Raw genomic sequence first — 21,653 nt, forward strand, 5'->3', positions numbered from 1 at the left:
CAGCTCAGCATTAATCAGGCTCAGCAGCTCTGCTCTGTGCTTGGATTGCTGCATGTGATGTGGAAGAGGGAGGTTGCCAGAAATCCTTTGTCAAAACCAGTAATTCTTAGCCACACCAGCAGCCACTCATCAGGTTCCAGATGCACCACATCCCTCCAGAAGCTTATTTTTCTTTTATTTTCGTTCATAAATTTCCACACTGACACTTGCAGGCACACTGAACGTCAAAAGGTAGTTATAAATATCCTGTGAGTCCTAAATAAAACCTGACCAGTCTCATAGCACTGGTGTTTTTTCTGGCTGTTGGAGTTGGGATTCCCCTGCCCTACCCCTGACTGACAGTGCCCTCACCAAGGCCTTGGGCATGTCACTTAATGTTGCTGTTCGTCTGTCTGTCCAGCAGTGACTCTAACACAAGTGTAGCCCTCAGTCCTGTCCTGCAGATTAGTGGTGTAGCACAAAGCACATCAGAGATAGAAGGTATTCTGTACAGGTCAGGTATTACCAGGTGCCCTTCTTCACCACAGTCACTTCAATAAAGCCAGGGCCTCAGAGAACCTGGACCCAAATGCCACCTGTTTTGTCAGAGTTCTCATTTTCCCTGTGCTTGGTGCAGGTCTAAGGACAGACAAGTCTTTTCTGAGCCAGCAGGAGGGAGGCAAAGAGAATCATAGAATACTTTGGGTTGAAAGAGACCTTTAAAGGTCATCTAGTCCAACACCTGTTCCCTGCAATGAGCAGGGACATCTTACACTAGATCAGGTTGCTCAGAGCTACATCCAGACTAGTCTTGAATGTTTCCAGAGATGGAGCATCCACCACCTCTGAACAACCTGTGCCAATATTTCACCACCCTCATAACAAAACTTTCTTCTATATATTCAGTTTGAATCAACCCTCCTTTATTTTAAAACCATTGCCCCTTATCCTATCACAGCAGATCCTACTAAAAAATTGGTCCCCACCTTTCTTATAAGCCTCCTTTAATTACTGAACAGCTCCAATAAGGTCTTCCCAGAACCCTCTCTCCTCCAGGATGAGCAAGCCCAACTTTTTCACCCTTTCTTTTGACTCTTTTTAAAAATGGGTGCAATGCTTTCCTTTTTCCAGTCTCCAGGGACTTCGCCTGGGTACCATGATTCATGCAGACTGGCTTGGCAGCTTCATCAGTCAGTTACCTCAGGGCTCTGGGAGGCATTCTGTCAAGCCCCATGGGCTTATGTACAGGTTCCTCACTTGGTCTCAAGCCTGGTCTTCTGTTACAGTGGAAGGGATATTCTTCCTCCCTTAGACCCTGCTTTGAGGTCCATCAACTCAAGAGGTGTGGGAAGAAAGATTGCCAATGAAGAGTTGTTAGGTATGCCAGTTGTGTTCATCACAAGGCTACACTTTCTCTGACCTTCCTTTTCTGGCTGACATACCTGTAGAACACCTTATTGTTACTCTTTGAATCCCTTGCCAAGTTCAGCTCCAGCTGCATCTTGGCCTTCCTGACTCCATCCCTACACAACTGTGCAGCATCCCTATACTCTTCCCAGGACACCTATCCCTGCTTCCACTGCCTGTGCATTTCCTTCTTGCCTTTTAGTTTGATCAGCAGGTCTCAACTCATCCATGCCAGTCTCTTGCCTTCCTTTTATGATTTCTTACACCTGTGGATCAAGAGCTCTTGTGCTCTGTGGAAACTGTCCTTAAAGCATCCTTAAAGATCTGACGACTCTGTTCTGCTCCCTTGTCCCTGAGGGCAGTTTCCCAGGGAGTCCTATTGACTAACTCCTTGAACAGCTGGGATTTTGCTTGCCTAAAATTCAGAGTCCTAACTTTACTCCTTGCCTGTCCAATATCCCTCAGGACTGCGAACTCCACTAGTGCATGGTCACTGCAGCCCAGGCTTCCTCCAATTATTGACATCACTGATTAGCTCACTTGTGTTGATTACCAACGGGTTCAGTATCATGTTCCTTGTGGCAGGGCTGCCTATTACCTGACTTAAGAAGCTATCCTCAATATATTCCAGGATTGGATTACCTATCTAGCTCATTATGCTACTTTTCCAGCAGATGTTGGGATAGTTTTAATCCCCCAACAGGATGAGAGCCTGCAAGCATGATGCCTCCTGTAGCTGGAGTAAGAAGGCTTTGTCAATAAGCTCCTCTTGATCAGAAGAATACCAACCACAAGGTTTCCTTTGTTGCTTTGGTCTCTAATTCTTACCCATAAACTTTCCACCTGTTTGTGGCTATTCTACAGGGACAGCTCCTCACACTCTCTTCATGTAGAAGGCAATCCCTCCACTCCTCCTTCCTTGCCTGTCCATTCTGAAGAGCCCGTAGCCAATGTTTTAGTTGTTGCTAAGTAGCACTTGCCCTAAGTCAAGAACTTTTCAGTCTCTCATGCTCTGCCAGTGAGGAGGGGCACCAGAAGCCCAGAGGGAGCAGGGACAGGACACCTGACCCGAACTAACCAAAGGGGTATTCCATATTGTAGAACATCATGCTCAGCATAGAAGCCGGAGTTGGCTGGGAGCCACCAATAGCTGCTCAAGGATGAGCTGGACATCAGTCAGCAGATGGTGAGTGATTGTGCTGTGCATCACCTGCATGTCACTGCTTTTACTTCTCCCTTTCTTATTCCTTTTCCTTTTCATTATTATTATTATTGTTGTTATTGTTGTTGTCATTGTTGTTGTATGATAATAATAATTATTTTATTTTATTTTTATTTCAATAAAAACTCACAGGTTTTACCTTCCTCCAATTCTCTCCCCCATCCCACCAGAGGGGAGGAGTGAGTGAGCAGCTGCATGGTACTTAGTAGCTGGCTGGAGTTAAACCATGACACCAATATTAAGCAGTTGGGGTTGTGGCAAGTAGCCATATCACTGTGTAATCTTTCATTTTTTCCAAATCTCACTAATTCTGTGTCCTTGTGGCAATGAGATTTAAAGATGCATAAAATTAAAACTCAAAGATTTAGCTGGCTCAGTTTTCAATGCAATGTGCTAATGCACAACTATTGGCTTAACTTTTGGTGAGTTTCCTGGAGAACCCCTCTTTGTTTTGCTCATTGACAAAAAAAAGGTAAACAGACGTACATGGCATCTTTTTTTTTTTCATCATCATCTACCTCTCCAGTAGATCTCGTTTTATTCTCCCTCTCTTTTTAATAACCAAATAGCCACAAACCTTTAAAAATCTCTCTATTCCTTTTATTTTCATTATTACTTTTGAATAATGTCAGGTAAGCCATCTGGCAGAAGACCAGAAGTGAATGTGAAATCCTACATTCTTGTTTTAGTTATGTTCTAATACTTCAACATTATTTTCCATTACTTTTCTTCTGCATCCTCACATTTTGTTTGGACTCCCCACCTCTGCTGCCTGCTAAACAGAGGTGTTCATTGAGCAACGGTGCTACGATTACTTTTTTTTTTGAGTGGTTGCAGTTGATTTAGGACCTTGTCATGGGTCTGAAAGGTTCAAGGTATTTGCCTCCAGTGTGCGCTGCTCTGCCCCTCTGTCTGCCTTAAGTTTCATCTCCCTGTGATTTGACTGAGATTTGTAGGTTATCCCCAAATATCAGCCAACCTACATACAACTGTCAGTTGCCAAGTTTACCTTTTCACATTTCCCCTTTTTCCAGGGCATTAATGAATCAGATAAATTGTATCAGCCCAGTTTGGCAAAGTGGTTAGATATATGCTTGTTTGCTGTGTTCAGAGGGATGTTTGAGTGCATGTTTGGCTCTAGGCCAATTCATACTGTGAGACTTCAGCACGTGCTTAAATTTAAGCATGTGCTTAAGTGTTCTGCTCAACAGAAATGGGGTGGGCCTCAGTAGCACAAACTGTTTTTGTTGTTCATCTTTCCAACATGTTTAAACATCAGTTCTTCTCTTTGTTTTGTTGCTTCCTATGCACTTCCATAGCAGTATCTGTGTTTTAATAGTAAAATTGCTAAATTTCCATAGTACCATCTTGTAGGGGGAGTTTTCAATGATCTTCTTAAAGGAGTTCTCCTCTAATCTTTACTATTTTCTAATATTTTATTTCTAACCTTTATTTTGACAGTCCAGAAAAATACAGAGCATTCAAAGAGGTGAACACGTGAAACCACAAGAGACAAACCCGAACAACTGGGAACAGAAAAGTTTGTTATTCAATCCACTCATATTTTAAATAGTTTTTTAAAGAGTGTTTTTCATTCCAGTTTCTAATGAATTAATTGTAAAATTGATACTTGTGTTTAAACTTCAAAAAGCAGTACACTTTTCTGAGAGAACTCGTCTTGAGCATGCCAAGGTGCTCCCCAGTTCTGCCAAGGCAGACTCAGTTAATATACCACAGCCCTTTCTGAGGTAAAGAGATAGGAAAATTACCTCTTCTAGAAGGCTCTTTCTATGTGTCTTTATATTTTATAAAGCCCCACAATAGCTTAATTCCAATTTTTGTTTAATCCTTTGCCAATAATGTACTCATTGAGAAGCTCATTGATTTTAATTACCTTCTCCAAGCACATTTGTAAGATTGGATAGTTGTTATTCCTTAAAAGATATCAGTGTGAAGGCAATGCTGTTGAGCTCTTTCTCTCAAGAATGCCTGACTCTCTGCTTTCTATGCATACAAACGTTCCTAGTTAGGCTGGTAATGGCAGGCTCATCAGTGCCTGAGGTCAATAGCTCGTCTAAGTCTTCTCTGCTAGATTGGTTTTGTCTGGTTTTCACCCTGTGATTGAATGACAACAATGAAAGAACATGCTTGCACGCTTTTAGCTAAATCCAAAAGGCAATGCTTACATGAGCAACTTTCAGTCAAGCCTGGAAGGACTCTTGATGAGGCTCTTTATTGTGAGGGTGACTTGGGTAGTTACACAGTTGTGACTGTGAAACAGGAATGGTGATATTTGGGATATTGATTTTGTAGGGGGGAACTCCTTCTGAAAGCCAAAGAGTTGTATCAAGGGAGCTGCTCAGAAAAGAGAGATTTCTACATCTGGCAATATTGGATTTCATGTCTGTAAAGCAAAAATGATATTATGCACATAACAAAACATAAACACATTGTAAAATGCATTTCAGCCCAGATTCCAAACACATTGAACACTGCATGATTTAATGGTGGATAAAGTCAGAAATATCCCAGTGGGGGGAACTACAGACTCCAAAATGACAGCTGCTATCATTCCAAAACAAGTAATTGTTTATAAATGAATATTTTTCATGATAAATTATTGAATTACATGAAAATCAGATGACTGCCTGCTGCCAAATTTGCTTTCAGTTTCACAAGACAGAATGGAATGTGCTGCAGACGCTGAGTGAAATTGGAAGCTGCTGGTCTTTCCCCACAAAAAGCTGATATTTTCCCTTAGACATCCCCAGTATCTCATAAACCTGCAAAATAGTGGTCCTGGGGAATGGCTATCTAGCTAGATATCCAAAATATTTTAGGTATATAGGATTTCAGGGAATCTTTGCCTAATCTGAGCCAGTTGTAGCGTAAGTTGCTATTTCATATTCGTCTTATATTGATTTCTAGTTCAAACCCTCAGAGTCCCAGTATCTGCGAACACCGCTAGCTCTTGCAGGGACACTCTTGGACATTTTTAGTTATTGCATTTCTCTTTTCTGTTCTCTCTTACTTGCATTTGAATCATTTGAAAATACACTTTTCTTTATATGTTTTGGTCTTGTTTCAGTTGGAAGGTCTTTGCCTTCCCCCTGTGTTTTGAACAGGGGTGAAAATAACCTGAAGTGGCTGTTTCAGCTGAACCACATCCTGAAATCCTTGCTGGAGTAAAGCTTCCAACACAGCTAGACTTTGTTTTCTGGGAGCAAGGTGGTCAAGACCATAGAGTCTAGCTGATCTTTAACAGCATTTTCAATCTGAAAAGTCCTTCCTCAGTCAGCTGGTTGCCTGCACAGGGACTTGTTAACGCTGGTGGCACAAGCTCTCTGCTGGAAGCAAAATGCCATGAGTAATCTATCTTGTCCCAGAGATCCACTAGGGCAGCTGAGCAGTCCTGTAACTGCAGCCTTGGCATCAGATCTGAATTTTAAAAGGCAGCAGAGCTGGATCACATTTCTTCACACAGCCTCATGTAGCTTCCTGACTGATGCAGCATCTGGATCTTCATTGCATCCTGCTGTCAGGTAAGACAAGTGACAGTAAAGCCATGAGCACATCTCTGCTTCCCCAACAGAGAAGTATAACTGGTCCCCATCCAAGAGTGGGAAATTGCAGGGGCAAAGCTATAACAACCAGAAAGGGTGCAATCATAATTTCCCTGTTAAAATCTTTCAGTTGGTCTCAGATTGTGGCTCAGAGACCACCTCAACTGGAAATTGTACCTTTGTTGTCAAAAAATCCTATATTAACTTTTCCGTCTCCTCTAGCAACTTCTGAACCCATTAGTACTTCCGGCCATCATAGCATTTTATAGAAACAAGCTCCTTGCTTTAACTACACACTATAAAGTAGAGGATGCTCTTTGCTCAAACCTGGAAGCAGATATCTATGATTACACATATATATGTGTGTGTGATTTTATATATATACATACACATATACACGTATACCCTCACAATTTGTGTATCATATGTCTCTCAAAGGTTGGCTTGTTTGTCTGTGCCATTTGCCAGAAAAATAACTGACAAATCTAATCAAATTAAGGCAGTTTTAAGAAGAAAAGCTTCTTTGTTGTTTCCCTATTTGACCTTTGCCTTCATGTCCTTCTGTACACTAAACTCTAGATTCTGCTGTATTTGAAAATGGTCTAAATTACTGTGGTTGCTACTGCAGTAGCATGTGTGATGAAGACTGGAAAACCAGGTCAGGCAGTAATGGGAAATTAATGGTATATCCACAAGCTTACGACAAGAAGATAAAAAATGTCTATCTCAGACATCTGACTGTCTGTCACAGAAGCAAAACTCAAATGTATATGAGGATGGATGCAGACTTCCTCTGCCTTTAAAGACCAAAAGCTGAGGTCTTTTGGCCACTTCTTTCCCCATCCTTTTTCCCTTCTTCTTCTTTTTTCCCCCATTTTTTCCACATTAAATTGCATCGAAAATCACTTTCTAGAGAATGGTCATGCCATAAGTGAATTCTAATGTTATTATGTCAGACCCTGATGATACAAATCTCTTCACAATTCAAGCATTCACCACTTAAATAGTTTTTCCTCAGTGAAAGCTTGTATGTGATGACCCTGCCTGTCAGTTGCTTCTGGATATGGCATTCAGCTCCTTTTGATGTTTCTGTGTTTTTTTTCTCAGAGCCATTTGAACAGATCACCTTGTGATGAGCTTCAGATGTAGACAAACCCACTGGCTTTCACTGATAAAGGCAGCAGGCCCCAAGCCAACAGATTCCTGTCAGACTGTGCAGTACAGGGTTGGATAAAGAGGGCTTAGTTTCTCCGTTGGGAAGAGAAGTGAAGCACAGAAGTGGAGTGAAGCTTTTAGTCTTTCTGATCCATAGATAAGAACCTCACAAACCTTAGCCAATGTTATTCACAAAAGAATATCTTTGGATCCAGAGATAATCAGTCCCAAGAATCACGTTAAAGCAAGTAATGATTAAAAGAAAGTCCAGTTATTAAATTGCAGTGGGCCAAGGGCTACTGGAGTTGCACATTTGGCATTTAGATGCTTTCATCTTTTCATGACTACGAACAGTTCACTCAAACCAGGTTGTGGAATGTTAATTTGTGCCTCATCAATACTAATGGACCAGGAATTATGACATGTTTTATGTTATCATTCATTTAAAACAGATAGTTTAGATTTCAGCCACAAGCAAAAGTTTATATATATTATATTTATTACAAACAACAGTGAACACTTAAGAGCCATTATTTTAAATCTAAATGACACTGTGTTTAGTATCCATTTCCTCCGGCTCTAAAATGTGCAGCCTGTGGAGTCTGTCATCTTTCCTTGGAGTTCTCCTGGATGCAAAGTGACAACTCCTCACAAGTTACCAGAAACAGGAGAAAATGCGGAGCCCCACTCCAATGAGCTGTTTCACATTATAAGAATTTACAATGAGCATCTGCCAGAAGAAAAGCAATGGAGCTTGAGAAGGGAATATCATGCAGCAAATTGTTAGCTATTATCAGTGTTGATGAAACTTGAGTGGGAAGGATGGTATTTAAACAGAAAACACAGGAGGAAACACACTGAATCAGTGGGTGAACCCCTCATGTACCAGAACTGAAAGGTGCTTCTGAAAATCTTGCCAATCTCCATTTTATAGGCAATATTGCATCTGGAGGCACAGCTTGTGCAAGGAGCAGCAGATGGCTGTGGCAGCAGAGGGAAAGGGCTGTGGTTCCTACCCTGCTCTCACCAGCATCCATGGCTAATCTCCATGAGAGCCCGTATGGCAAGCATGTGCTTCTACTTCCTCAGCCCCTCCTGCACTGCAGCTAAGCACATGCAAGTGTGGAGGAGATAAAACCATCACATCCCCATGTGTAGTCAGGAAACCATGTATAAACAGCTGCACCAGCCAGGGCCACCATCAGCCTCCGTGAGCGAAGGTGTGAAATGGGGCATCACATCCCAGTCCTATCCTCTCACTGCTATCAGCCTTCCCAATAACAGAAGACCTGGCTAAAAGCTTCCAGCTTACCTGCTCCTTTTACCTCCTTGCCAAAACCCAGCCACAGACAATACTATCTCCTCAAGGAGAGGAACGGGTTACATACCTCCACCTTGTAAATGCTTGACCAGTGAAACTAAAACCTTCAATTCTGAGTTATTCCTGGCTAAATGACTTCTTTGAAAGAAGGCACTAGTGGGTTGACCTCACCAATGTGGGGGAGCTGCTGTGCTAGTCAAGTTGGAACAGTCCTTGCCCCCTCAGTGTTCATAACATGAAGAAGTGTAAATGAACTGCAATACAATAGGTCTCAGTATGCTGTTTCAAATGGAAATAAAACAAGCAATTTAGAGAGTTTTCAGGTGCTTCATATTTTCATTGTCGGCTTTCTACACAAATAAAAAGGCTTAAACTATTATTCAGTCTCTATTCAGAGTATAATTTTGACATTCGGAAATCTGATTTTGTGATCAGAAACACATGTAGAATAGCGTTTAGAAGTCAGCAAAGACTTCAAGCATGATTTTATTGGGAGCTTGGGTATGCCCTTCAGAGTAATTGGGATGTGGAATGCGGAAGTAGTTTTTACAGGAAAATAGGGATAAGGCCTCCTGTAGCCAGCCCCAGGCAACAGGGTGAGTAAAATATCAAGAAGAATTCACATTCAACTTGATAATAAGGTTTCCGAGCACGTTAATTAAATGAAGTCTCACATCCCCAGCCCTGTTGTTTTAAACATTTTAAGGCATTAACATTGCACAATAGAAACATAATTTCCCCTCCCTCCAGATGCCTATACTAATTTGATTTTCCTAGCTGTTAGCTTTAAACTTTCTATGAACATGAAAACCTACCCTTTCAGCAATGCTGTTGTATTTTTTCCCCTTCATTCTTCCTTAATACTCCTTTTGGGTACTAATTTGCAACAGTGGTTTTTAAAACTAAATTCTTCAACTGGGACAGCCTCACTGTTTATCCTCTGCTGAGGCACCATTTTCCACAGCCTGGATTTGAAGGAAAACAATGGGAAAATGACATCCATTTCATCCTGAGGGTCTGACTGGCTAGAACAGAGATTTAGGCAGCAAGGTACAGCCAGAGGAGACCTCATAAATTTATATCGCATCTTTCTGCTCCTTAAGGTACTGATTTAACTGGAAGTAAGTTGTTAAAATCCCTTCTGGGATGCAAGAGTGCACATCTCCTTCTGACAGTGGAGCTCTGTGCAGTAACTCAGGTTTGGACTGAGAGACAATGACTGGCCAAGGGCAATTGGGTGTGTGGGGCACAGGTGTGGTATCTGCTGGCAAAAAGCCTTTTTATAAATGGGAGAACTGGAGCTGTGCTATAGCTGTTGTTCTGGTTTCAGCTCTGGCAGTTATTTTTTAATCTTTCCTAGTAGCTGGTGCGATGCAGTGCTGTGTTTTGGCTTTAGTCTGAGAACAATGCTGTTCTAACAACTAAACCGATGTTTTAGTTGTTGCTCAGTAGTGCTTACCATGATCAAGGACTTTTCAGTCTCTCATGCTCTGCCAGTGAGGAGGGGCACCAGAAGCCTGGAGGAAGCAGAGACAAGACACCTGACTCAAACTAGCCAAAGGGGTATTCCATACCACAGCACATCATGCCCAGTATACAAACTGGGGCAGTTACCCTGAAGGCCCAGATCACTGCTCAGGTCAGGCTGGGTATCGGGCGGCAGGTGATGAGCAATTGTATTGTGCATTACTTGTGTTTATTATTCTTTTCTTCCTTTCCTCTTTTAGTTTTATATTCTCTCCCCTTGTTATTTCCCTTATCATCATTATTACTATTAGTAGTAGTAGTAGTAGCTTTATATTATACTTTAGTTATTGGACTCTTCTTATCTCAACTCTTGGGATTTATGTCCTTCAGATTCTCCCCATCCCACCTGGAGAAGGGGTAAAGGGGAAGCTGCATGGTGCTGAGTTACCAGCTGGGCTTAAAACACAAGTTATTTATCTACTGAAAGCAACAGAGCTGGCAGGGAAGTCACCAAGATCCCCTGTGCTCAGCCCATTTGCTTAGGCGTTTCTCCAGGGAGAATATCCTGGAGATCAATGTCTGCAGGTTCAGGGTTCATTCCAAATCCAGGAGTGGAAAAGTCCTGCTACCAGTTTATGGCCAACAAAACCTTCTACACATGGAAAAGTTTTGGAGACAAAAGAAAACTTCACACTGGCAAAACCCATATCTTCCTTGTTAAGTTAAAAAATATGGTATAAACACAATAGTATATATATTCTTCTCTCTTTACTAGTCCAAAGTACCTTGGTTTTCTTGCAGGAAAAAGGCAATGCTGGTGATGGACAGGCCAGGATCCCCATACTGTGTTTGGCTGGGAGAGAGTTAACTTTCTTCATAATGGCTTGTATGGGGCTATATTTAGGATTTGTGATGAAAACAGTGATGATAACACAGGTATGTTTTAGTTGTTGCTGAGAAGTGCTTGCACAGCATCAAGGGTTTTTTTTGCTTCTCACACTACCCTGCCAAAGAGTAGGCTGGGGATCCACAAGAAGCTGGCAAAGAACTGAGCTGGGACAGCTGATCCCAAATGACCAAAGGGACATCCTGTAACATATGATGTCATGCTCAGCAATAAAACTGGGAGAGTGGAGGTTGGTGGGGCCTGCTGCTGCTGGGGGACTGTCTGGGCATCAGTTGTTTGGTGGTGAGAAATTGCTTTCTTTTGCATCATTTGTTTTTTTCTGTTCTGTTGTTTGTTCTTTGTTTGTTTGTTTTCACTCTCTCTTTGTTATCTTCCTTCTTTTTTTTTTTTTTTTTTAGAAAAATATTAAAGGGTCTTTATCTCAACCCACAAGTTTTCTCACTTCTACCCTTCTTTTCCCCATCTCACTGTGACAGAATTGAGCAAGCAGCTGTGTGGTATTTAGCTGCCTACCATAGTTAAACCACACAATCCCCAAATTAAAACTATATTAATAAAACCAGAAGCTTGACTATGACCCATGATTGTTAGTTGTCTGCAATCTTCAGTTGTTACATTCTCCCTGGTGCAGTTTTGGCCTATGCCACCCTGTCTTATTGAGAAAACGTTTTTCTCTATGAATGTGAGACACTCCATGTGGGTTGGCCTCGGAAGTAGAACTAGGTCCCTGAGCCATGTTATTTGTTTCTGTACTAGTAGCTGCAGATTCAGTCCCAGATTTGTTCCCATACAATACCTCAGCCTTGGCCATATTGACTACCATCAGCGGTCCACCTTGGCTTCCAATCAGGAGACTTGGAGACACACCATACATAACGCTGTTGTCTCCTTTGAGAACACACGCAGAATTTGTCTCAAGGAGAAAAGACAACATAGAAAGAATCGTGCCCCACCTATACCACCCAAGGAGACCTTTCACTGTGCTTTTTGCAACCAGATTTGCCTATCCCACATTGGCTTTTTAGTCATCAGCACGCTTGTAGTAAGCATGGGTAAAGCCCTTCCCAAATCTTTGTTCGTGAAGTCAAGCCATGATGATGATGTAGCTTCAGATTCAGTCCCAGATTTGTTTCCATACCAGAGTGTTGGGATCCCAAAAACTTCATTGTCACCTCCAGCCCATGAATGCTTCTGGTGCTCAATTTTCCCTTAGCTCTCCAAGGAACTGAGAAAAGAAGAACTCGATAACTGAGATCAAAGGTCCCTCTCTTCTAATTCTGTACTTTGTGCAGACAACCTGGTGGAAGTTTCCCTCTGAGTTTTACACATGGCCGAGCATGAGCATGAACCTAACTCTACACTCAACCATCTGTCTGTCCATAACTCTCAATGGCTCTTGTGCAGGCTCAGGGCCTGAGGTGTTCATGGTCTGGTACTGATTTGTTGTGGGACGAATGTATTTTAGAGTATTAGCCCCATATCCCTCTCCCAAATTCATTAATGACAAGAAGGACGTGTTTGCTTTGTTTCTAAGCCTGGCCATACTGGAAGAACTACAGCAGAATTTTCCTGCAGGAAGTCCTTGGAGCTTTTCAGGCATGTTTCAAATAAGATGCAGACATATTTTACTTCTGAATGCCAATACGGATAAGGTAGTTATACGGGAGGCCCTGTTCTTCTCACACTGAAGCCAGCTCTAAAATCTTCTGTAATATATAAGGATGCAGGTTTGATTTATATTTTATTTGGAAAAGCTGTGAAAGCAAGGCAGTGAAGTGATTTGTCTCATTTAAGAATCAGGTCAGTAGCAAAACTGAGTCTCAGTCCCCTGGGTTTCAAATTTTTTCAGTTGCCTTCTCAAATGGGGTTAGACTTTAACGGCCAATCTGCAAGTGGTATGGGCTTACATGAATAACTTTTCCCCAGCCTAGGTAAACTCTTCAAAGAGACCTCAGCAGCAAGAGATCACACTTGATGCATTCAAAAGGGTTCAGGTGTGAGATATGGAAAATCAGACTTCTGAGAGACTTGTTGGTAAAATAAATTATAATGAGAAAATACAGTTCATGACATTAGAGGAACTGGAGAGTTTCTCACACAGTACTACAGGCATAACATTATTAGCATTTTTAAAGCCATAAATCTGCTCTTTCTCAGTGAAATGAAAGAGGAAATTCCTTCCACTGTGGTGGTAAATGCTTCATTAAACGGATTAGGAAAGCCAAAGCACTTCAACAGTTGTATCTGGTGAAGAATGTAATGGGCATCAAGAAGGGCTTCTGCAGGCATACCAACAGCAAAAGGAAGACAAAGGAAAAGTGGGCTCAGTGCTGAATAGGGTAGGAGATCTGATGACAACAAGCATGAAGAAAGCTGGGATGCTCAATGGTTTCTTCCCTAGTCTTTACAGGTAAGACTACTCTTCAGGAATCCCAGGTTCATAAGACTAGTGGGAAAGTCTGTAGCAAGGAAAATTTAAGCGTGGTGAAGGTCAATTTTGTTAAGGAACACTTTAAGAAATTGAACATACAGAGGTCCACAGAACCTGATAGGATGCATCTGTGATTGGTGAGAGAGCTGGCTGATGTGCTTTGCAAGGTAGTTCTCAATTACCTTTGAAAGGCCAAGGCATACAGGCAATGTTTCTGCAGAGCGGAAGAGACAAAGTGTCACTCATATTGAAGAAAGGCAGGAAGGAGGATCCAAGGAACCACAGGCCAATCATCCTCATCTCAGTCACTGCGAAGGTGATGGAGCAGCTATCCTAGAAACCACTTTGCAGAAAAGGCCCTGAGGGTCTGAATGGACACCAAGATGACCACAAGCCAGCAATGCACTCTTGCGACCAAAAAAAGGCCAACAGCCTCTGGGGTGGCATTAGGAAGCATGCTGCCAGTAGATTGAGGAAGTTGATTCTTCCTTTCTGCTCAGCACTGGTGCAACACATCTAGATGGTGTGTCTAGGTTTGGGCTGCCCAGAAGAGGAGACACATGGACATAGAAAGCCACATGGAGACCTCATAGCAGCTTTCCAATACCTGAAGGGGACCTACAAGGATGCTGGAAAGAGACTCTTCGTCAGGGACTATAGTGATAGGAAAAGGGGTGATGGGTTCAAGCTTAAAATGGGGAGATTCAGGTTAGATATAAGGAAAAAGTTCTTTACTGTGAGGGTGGTGAGGCACTGGAATGGATTGCTCAAAGAAGTCGTAAATGCTCTATCCCTGGCAGTGTTCAAGGCTAGGTTGGACAGAGCCTTGGGTGACATGGTTTAGTGGGAGGTGTCCCTGCCCACGACAGGGGGGTTGGAACTGGATGATTTTAAGGTCCTTTCAAACCCTAGCCATTCAATGATTCTATGATTCTAAGTTCACTATGATGTTTTAGGAACTGACTCATCTGTAATACAATGAGAGACTGAGAAAGCTGTGACTGTTTACCCTGAAGAAGAGAAGGCTCAGGAGAAATCTTATCAAAGTGACAGGACACAGCAGAGTTTTCTATACTGCTTTTCTCATCTGGCAGAGCATTTCGTCATTTGGAACAAGTCCTATACCGTGGGCACACTGTTTCTACTGAAGAGTTACTAATTTCTGATAAGCAGTATTTCAATTGTAGGAGTCCATGTGTATCTTCTGTGCTTGAGACACAAAGCCTAAGAATACAGCACAGCATATGGTAATGCAGAATATAGAAAAAACTGTTGATTACAATTTGCATTGTTAGTCTCTTCATTTCAAGAAAATGCAAACTTCAGCAGTTGTATCCAACTGTATTATTCCTCATGACATTATAAAATATTGAGACAATGTCACAAACTAGATTAACAATCATAATATTGTTAATGCTATGTATTAACATATAGTTAATAGCATATTAACTATGTATTTGTTAATATACTAATATAATAGTATACTAATTATATTAATGTATATTAATATATTATAGTACATATAGTAATATATATGGTGCATATATATAGTATAGTATATATTGCTGCATAAAAATGCTGTAATTGTAGAGAAATCTGTATTGTGGATCATAAATTAATGTAAAAACTCCAAGGTGTTTTCCCTCACCACCACCACTTTGTCTTTTAAGATACTGGGCAAGTCGTTGCATGAAGAAATGCATTTCCTTCCTCTGAAACTGCATAATATAAAATGCTATGTTGTTAGTATAAAATATATGTTGTTCAGATGGAGATTATTATTCTGACAACAGCATACACAAAGGTATGTTTCAAGGTGTAATATAGTATAATGGCAATATGGTATTACGCAATGGGCACAAAGTGAAATACAGGAAATTCCATTCAAACATAAGACAAGAACTTATTTACTGTGAGGGTGACTGAACACTGGAATAGGTTGCCCAGAGAGTTTATGAGTCTCTATCCCTGGACATATTCAAAACCAAGGTGGTCACAGCTCTGAGCACCCTGCTATAGCTGACCCTGCTTTGAGCACAAAGTTGAACTAGATAATCCCAGAGGTTTCTTTCAACATCAGCTATTTTGTGATTCCATGAAAAGATGTGATTAGATTTCAGCAATGTCTGAAGAGGAAGGTGCTGCAAATCTTTGTGCACCAGCTATCCAGAGCCAGCTGTGCAACAAGACCAAGACTGCTTCCTTGTAAATGAGAAACCTTAAAGAGTTTATGAACTGCTATGGCTGAAAATGCCCAGATGAGACCCAGGCGCACATGCTGCATTGGTTTCTACAGAAAACAGCAGAGTGCAGGTGCACCTACAGAGTCCTACCACATCACAGCTCCAAAGGTCCCTTCTGGACTGCTACAACCATCTGTGCTCCTCTCAGTATAGCACTATTATATTTAGGATGAGAACTGAATATCAGAGTGAGAACTGTGCAGTTTCCATTCCTGGAGGCTTTCAACTGCCTCAGACTGGATAAAGCCCTGAGCAACCTCAGAGTTGACCCTGCTTTCAGCAAAAATTTGGTATAGAGACCTCCTGAGGTCCCTTCTAGCCGGAGTTACCCCACAGTCCTATGAATGACCCCTCTCCAGTTTCCGAGGGATCCTGGTTGAATTGCAGAGCTACCCAGATTAGCACAGCAGTGTCCCCAGCAGATGCCCTGAGCAGTCAAGGGTATGTTCAAGCACCATGACACTGGCACTTACCTCTCAGGTTTTCCTCTGGGCTTTGGGGCATGCTGATGGTGGCAGGGACAGTTACCCTCCGGCTGAAGGTCCAAGCACTAAGCACTTCTTGATTTTCAGGGGCACTGTTCATATCAAACTCGCTGGATGTGTGTTGCTCACCAAAGGCTGGGTGCGTATGTAGCCCCTACCCCAGGTCTGAGTGGCTCAGCAGCGCTCACCTCGAGGAATGTTTCACTGGAGTGATTGTCTCCTGCTGGCTTGTCTGGGCCTGCAGAGTGAGTCCTGCTGACCTGTTAGTACTCACAAAGACCTCCCTGTGATTATTTTTTGTCTGGGAAAGTGACTTCCATTGTTTCATCTTATTTATTTATTTCATCTAAATCAGCATTCCACTTTCAGTTCTGGGCACAAGTCAGAAAGGAACCATTTTAGCTTTTTCCACCGAAAACCTTGGGCTGCATTCCCTGGTGGGGGACAACTTTCTAAAGGTTTAATCCAATTCAAATTAGTTAAATTAAAGTTATTACATGAATCCTTCTCACCCCACAGCCTGCGTCATTCTTTTACACAAGTAGATAGCATTATGTGTTCAGAACAAGCCTCAGTAAAAGGTTATATTAATATTATCACCATCCTTTCTCCTAGGACTTCACCAGGAGCCAGAGTTTATATATCTTTTCCTCATTCAAAATTCCTCCTTAAACCCTCAAGAGATTTGTGTGAACAAAATCAAAATCCCAAAGATTCTTAAGAAAGTCGTTTCATTTCCACATGCTTTGCGTGTGTGTAATCAGATCTTTTAAAATTGGTTTGAGATACCGGACAAAATGTTCCTCACTAATAACTGGTCTTACACAGCAGAGGTTTCTTTTGAAGTACCAAGCATGGATACATGATCCTATTTAATGACAGCACTTTAAATTACAGGCTGCTTAATTCTATGTGAATTCTTCTCATCTGTTTCATATTTCTCGTGCACATTACTGTAAAACAAGCTGTACCCATTTCTGTCAGTGAAACCACTGTCCTAATCTACCATTTTTCTTAGAATCTGATAATAATGGTTAACTTTACCTCAAGAGAAAAACCTACAGGCAAACATGTCACACATAGCACAGTTTGACTAAGAACAGATACATGCCACTGGTCATAAAGGGTAAACACTTAAGACATTTAACCCAGCTGAGCGGTACTAAATGGAAGGCAGTGGTCATCTGGCTTTTGAATCACCTAATTGACATGTCAAAAAATAAGCATTTTATTGGCAGAAGGTGATTGCAGAGAAAAGTCATTTTTCATTTAAATAGCCAGATATTTCCCTTCCTCCTTCCCTTTGTATTTGCAGTGTGGAGGAACATTTTCTTAAGAAAGCAAAACCACAGTGCCCGGACCATTTGTTTTATTAGTTTTGCCCACACAACTTCCTTCTGATAGTGATTTTCTTGACTGCAATCATCTGCAGAGGATTCCAGCATGGAATAGTTTCCAAATTATGTTTTCTTTAAACGTTTATAACTGTGAATGCCTTTTGAACTGTTAGGAGTCAGCTATCCCTGCAGAAGCTGCTCTGCAGAAGCATCCTGCAATGCAGTGGTAATTCTTGCTCAGAGAAACCATCCAGTCTTACCTCAGTGTAATTCCACTGGAGTTGCCCTTCCAGGTTCTCTTTGGTACCAGTTGCCATTGGATGATGGGAGGAGGGGCTCAAAGCAGTAACTCTGTTATTCTTATGGAACCCTACTCCCAAAAGTAGTTTCATGAATATTCCAGTCCAGGGCTGTGAGTTTTCATTTGGGTTGGATGCACCAGTTTCCTCCCTCAGCTCTCCTCAGCCATAGCAGCACCCTCCTATCAGGACAGAAGGCAGAAGATAAAGACATCTGAGAGCTGCTATCAGCCCTGCCAGAGTCTCCTTCAAGGACCAGCTGCCAACTCTGGGGACATGTGCCAACACTGCAACATCAGACTCTCCCTATGCCAAAAAGCCACTTGGCTTGATCTTTAGCCAGATTACCCTGAGGACAGGCAAGGATGAGGGCAAAGGGGCACAAGCCATCACCATGGGTTGTAGTGCTTGTCACAAGGCCTGGATTCACACCACATTGTCCTGGTCACATATCCCCGTATCTGCTCAAAGAGGAAAGACAACACACCAGAGACCATTAGGCAGGAGAATCTGGTCCGTAGGTCCACTGCTGAAAGGGAGGTGACCCTGCTGCTGTCTGCCGTTGCACTGTCTTCTCCCATCACCAGGGTCTAGGGCAGCACTGCATCCTGACAGATCACTAGGCTTGCCACATGTGGTCCCTGTTGTTTGCACCACCACCACAGGCTTCCCTGCAGATGTCGACGACACGTGAAATACCTCCACCCATGGTGGCAATGAGCATTACTTGGAGGACAGCTAGATCCAGGGTGAGACAGACAAGTATTTTTGTATCCCAGGGGAGAGCACATGGGCTGGCACCTGCCATGGAAGAAGGCTAAAGGTGAGGACAGGGCGTGAAGGTGATCTCGGAGAGGAACATCTCACTTTTGCCTGGGAGCCAGGTAGCTGGGGATGCTGGGGCAGGGCAGCCCTTAGCAGGCCAGGGAGTGGAGGATGCCCGGTTGCAGTCCTCTGTGCAGCTCCTATCCTCACAACAGCACAACTGCAGCTGTTTATAAGCCCCTGTTTTTTGAGGTTGGGGCACAGATATTTAAATTAATAGTGCCTGAGAGCACGCTGTTCAGTGCAGTCAGCCTGGAAAGTCACTCTCTGTGGAGATAAAGCACTGCTCCCTCATACTCTGAGCCAAATTTTGCAGATCTCGATCTACATAGGGTCTTTTCTGAGCAGTACTGTTAAGATGCTCTGCTGATAAGGAAAGGTAAACTGTTTTTTATCCTTCATATCTTGTCATGATGGCACAACGTAACAGCTCTGCTTTTGGAAGAAGCAACGAAGATCAGCTAAAACACTTTGTGGCACCATACAGCAAGTCCTTCCATTCATGCGCTGTCCAGACTGTGTTTGTGGCATTTGTAATATTTTTTGCCCTTGAAGCTACTAAGAAGTCAAATCAACTTTGTTTTATTTTACTTTAACACACACAGAAAAAAAATAATTGAAGTCTACTCATGTTCATAAAGCCCTGACTCATCCTTGGATGCTATAGCAAAATATTCCTATAGATGAAATGTGAGATTTTTACATGTGTGGTATTGGACCACTGGTCCCAAATGCTTTGCTTAAAAGATGAAGAGGAGTTGTTAGAGCTATCACCATTTTCCTTGCTCCTTGCAAGGCCTGTTTTATAATGCGCTGAGTCAGAAAGGCACTTGAATATGTGCTCAGTTGGAATCGAGTGAGACAGCAGCCATGCTGGCATCAACACAGCAATTTATTTTTAGGATTAAGATATTGAGTGTGAGTTTTATTTTCAGAAGAAACACCCAATAATAGAAATTACTGTTGTTTTTCTATTCCCTTCAAATTCATCTAGCAAAAGGTGAAATATGATGAGTGTCTGAGCCAATTTCTATTTTAAGAAGTACTTAAGGAGGTTTTTTTGCTAGACAAAAAGTTCAAGTCAGCAACAAAGGGGTATGGACAGAGAAACAAACAATCATTGCCAAGGTAAAATGTTACCACAATAATTAGAGAAAAGGTCCTTTAAAACATCATCCTACTACTCATTACTAATATTCACTGTTATGAATACAACACAGTACTGCTAGGTGATTTACTCAGCAAATATCTAGATGATCACCCTGCCCTGGAGAGCTTCGACACCACATGCTCTCAAGGTTTCCTCTGGAAACAATGTGTTTTCTGAACTGCACAGGGAGTTAAACCATTCATCCTCTTTCCACCCAACCATAATTCTTCTCCAAAATATGTTATAGCCACTTGTAAGGGGAAACTTAAACAACAGGTATGTTGGACTGTCACCATAGTTATCTGTGTCCTGGAACAGGATCTCTCCTCAGGGCACTTCCTATGCAAATGGACATCTGAATGAGCCCAGGGGGCTATAGCGAGAGCTCTCAGAACAAAGATAAGTTGATTATGTGTTCCAGATTTGAAACCCCCCAATGACATCACGCCCCCACTTCCCAAGATCATTTGGTGTAACATCTGTGTGTAATGCTAGTGCGGTCTTGATAGTCACTGGAGCGAAATCTCAAGTAACATCTGTGGCCTCATTAAGAACCAGGCCTGTTTGCCTTGCTTTAAAAACTACTTTTGGCTTGTGTCACCCACTGATTTGTGACTTGTGTCTGTACTTGCTCCATTCCCAGTGTTTTCAGCAAGTTGAAAAGTGTTCACCTTCCCTCAGCCCCATAGATTCCTGCCCCATCTCCAATCTCTTCTGATCTGAGCAGAACTAGAAAGAAATGCTTACTGACCCAAAACCAAAAGTGTGTGATTTCTACAGTTGTTCTAGAATATCCCTGCTTGCGTTTCAGTCCCTGTAGCAGGGAAAAACAGCCTGGGCAGCATTTTCCTGAAACTAATTATACCAAATTCCCAGAGGCATCTGGGGATCTAATTCCCATTGATTTCCCAGGATGTCTAAAGCTCTTTGTGAATGTAGGTCTCTCAGTCTAAGGATGAACATCTATTCTCATATTACTAGTCCTGGGAGAGATGTCCAACAGGAACCATAGGTTTTGCTCACTTACGAACTGGCAAGCATCAAGGCATCTCATTCAGTTTCACTCATTACTTTCAAATAAATCACACTTTCCTCTAAATGACGGCTCCATTCAAAGAGGTCATGTGTCCAAACACCCAAAAGGCTTATCCTTACCTTGTCTCCTATAAAATATTTCCACTGTATTTTCAGAAGACAGAACTGGATGATTATGAGTCCATGTCATCAACTGTCCCCTCTCTTTCCACCTTTGCCTTTCCCACCACTGGTAATACGCATTTCCAGCTCTCTCCCTGGTGTTATGTCCTACACACCAGCCAAATACAGAATATGAAAACTCAAGCTCATTATTATTTTTCCAGTATCTTCCCTCTTTCTATTTTCCATCTGGAGACTGTTGGAGCTGATGCTGTGGCCCATGCTAAAGAGCCTGGGATAGAAATAAATACTGACTGAGTGCCCAGCACCAGCCCCCTGGATCTCACCAGAACAAAAGACATCTAAAATATCTCTGCCTATGCACGCTTCTGAAATGCCAGGATTAGATTCAGTGACTTCTCAAAATATGAATTCAGTGTAGAGTTAGGAAGAAGTTTGTATCTGATACTATATGGTGTAGCAGGACAGTATATTTGCACATACCATACAGAAACAGGCTTGGGCACAGGTTCCTTTTCTGAAGAATAACCAAACAGGGAGAGGAAAATATCTTTCATTAGAAGAATAGAAATAATGTAAAACCAGGCATGTTTTCACCTACTCTCATGTTCAGGCACTTCTGTTATCAGTTAACCATTGTTTCTGGCAGTTTATTTGAATTTCTCAGAGTATTTAAAACTACACTTCACACACCATTGTATAGG

General features: G+C 42.1%; 1 long non-coding RNA gene across 4 annotated transcripts in view; it reads right to left on the reverse strand.

The window, feature by feature from the left end:
• LOC308232986 overlaps nt 1-17,953 on the reverse strand; it is a 30,853-nt gene extending 12,900 nt beyond the window's left edge. Inside the window, exons 1-3 of one of the 4 annotated variants that reach the window (XR_013958930.1) lie at nt 17,778-17,953; nt 16,169-16,432; nt 4,163-6,143 (exon numbers count right to left, since the gene is read on the reverse strand). This is a non-coding gene — a long non-coding RNA (uncharacterized lncRNA). Of the gene's footprint in view, nt 1-4,162; nt 6,144-8,118; nt 10,165-16,168; nt 16,450-17,777 lie in introns of those variants that run through there. The other 3 variants (XR_013958931.1, XR_013958932.1, XR_013958929.1) reach the window with 3 other exon arrangements.
• Nucleotides 17,954-21,653: the final 3,700 nt, after the last annotated feature.

The sequence above is a fragment of the Psittacula echo genome (assembly GCF_963264785.1).
Source record: "Psittacula echo genome assembly, chromosome: 2".
NCBI lineage: Eukaryota > Metazoa > Chordata > Aves > Psittaciformes > Psittacidae > Psittacula > Psittacula echo.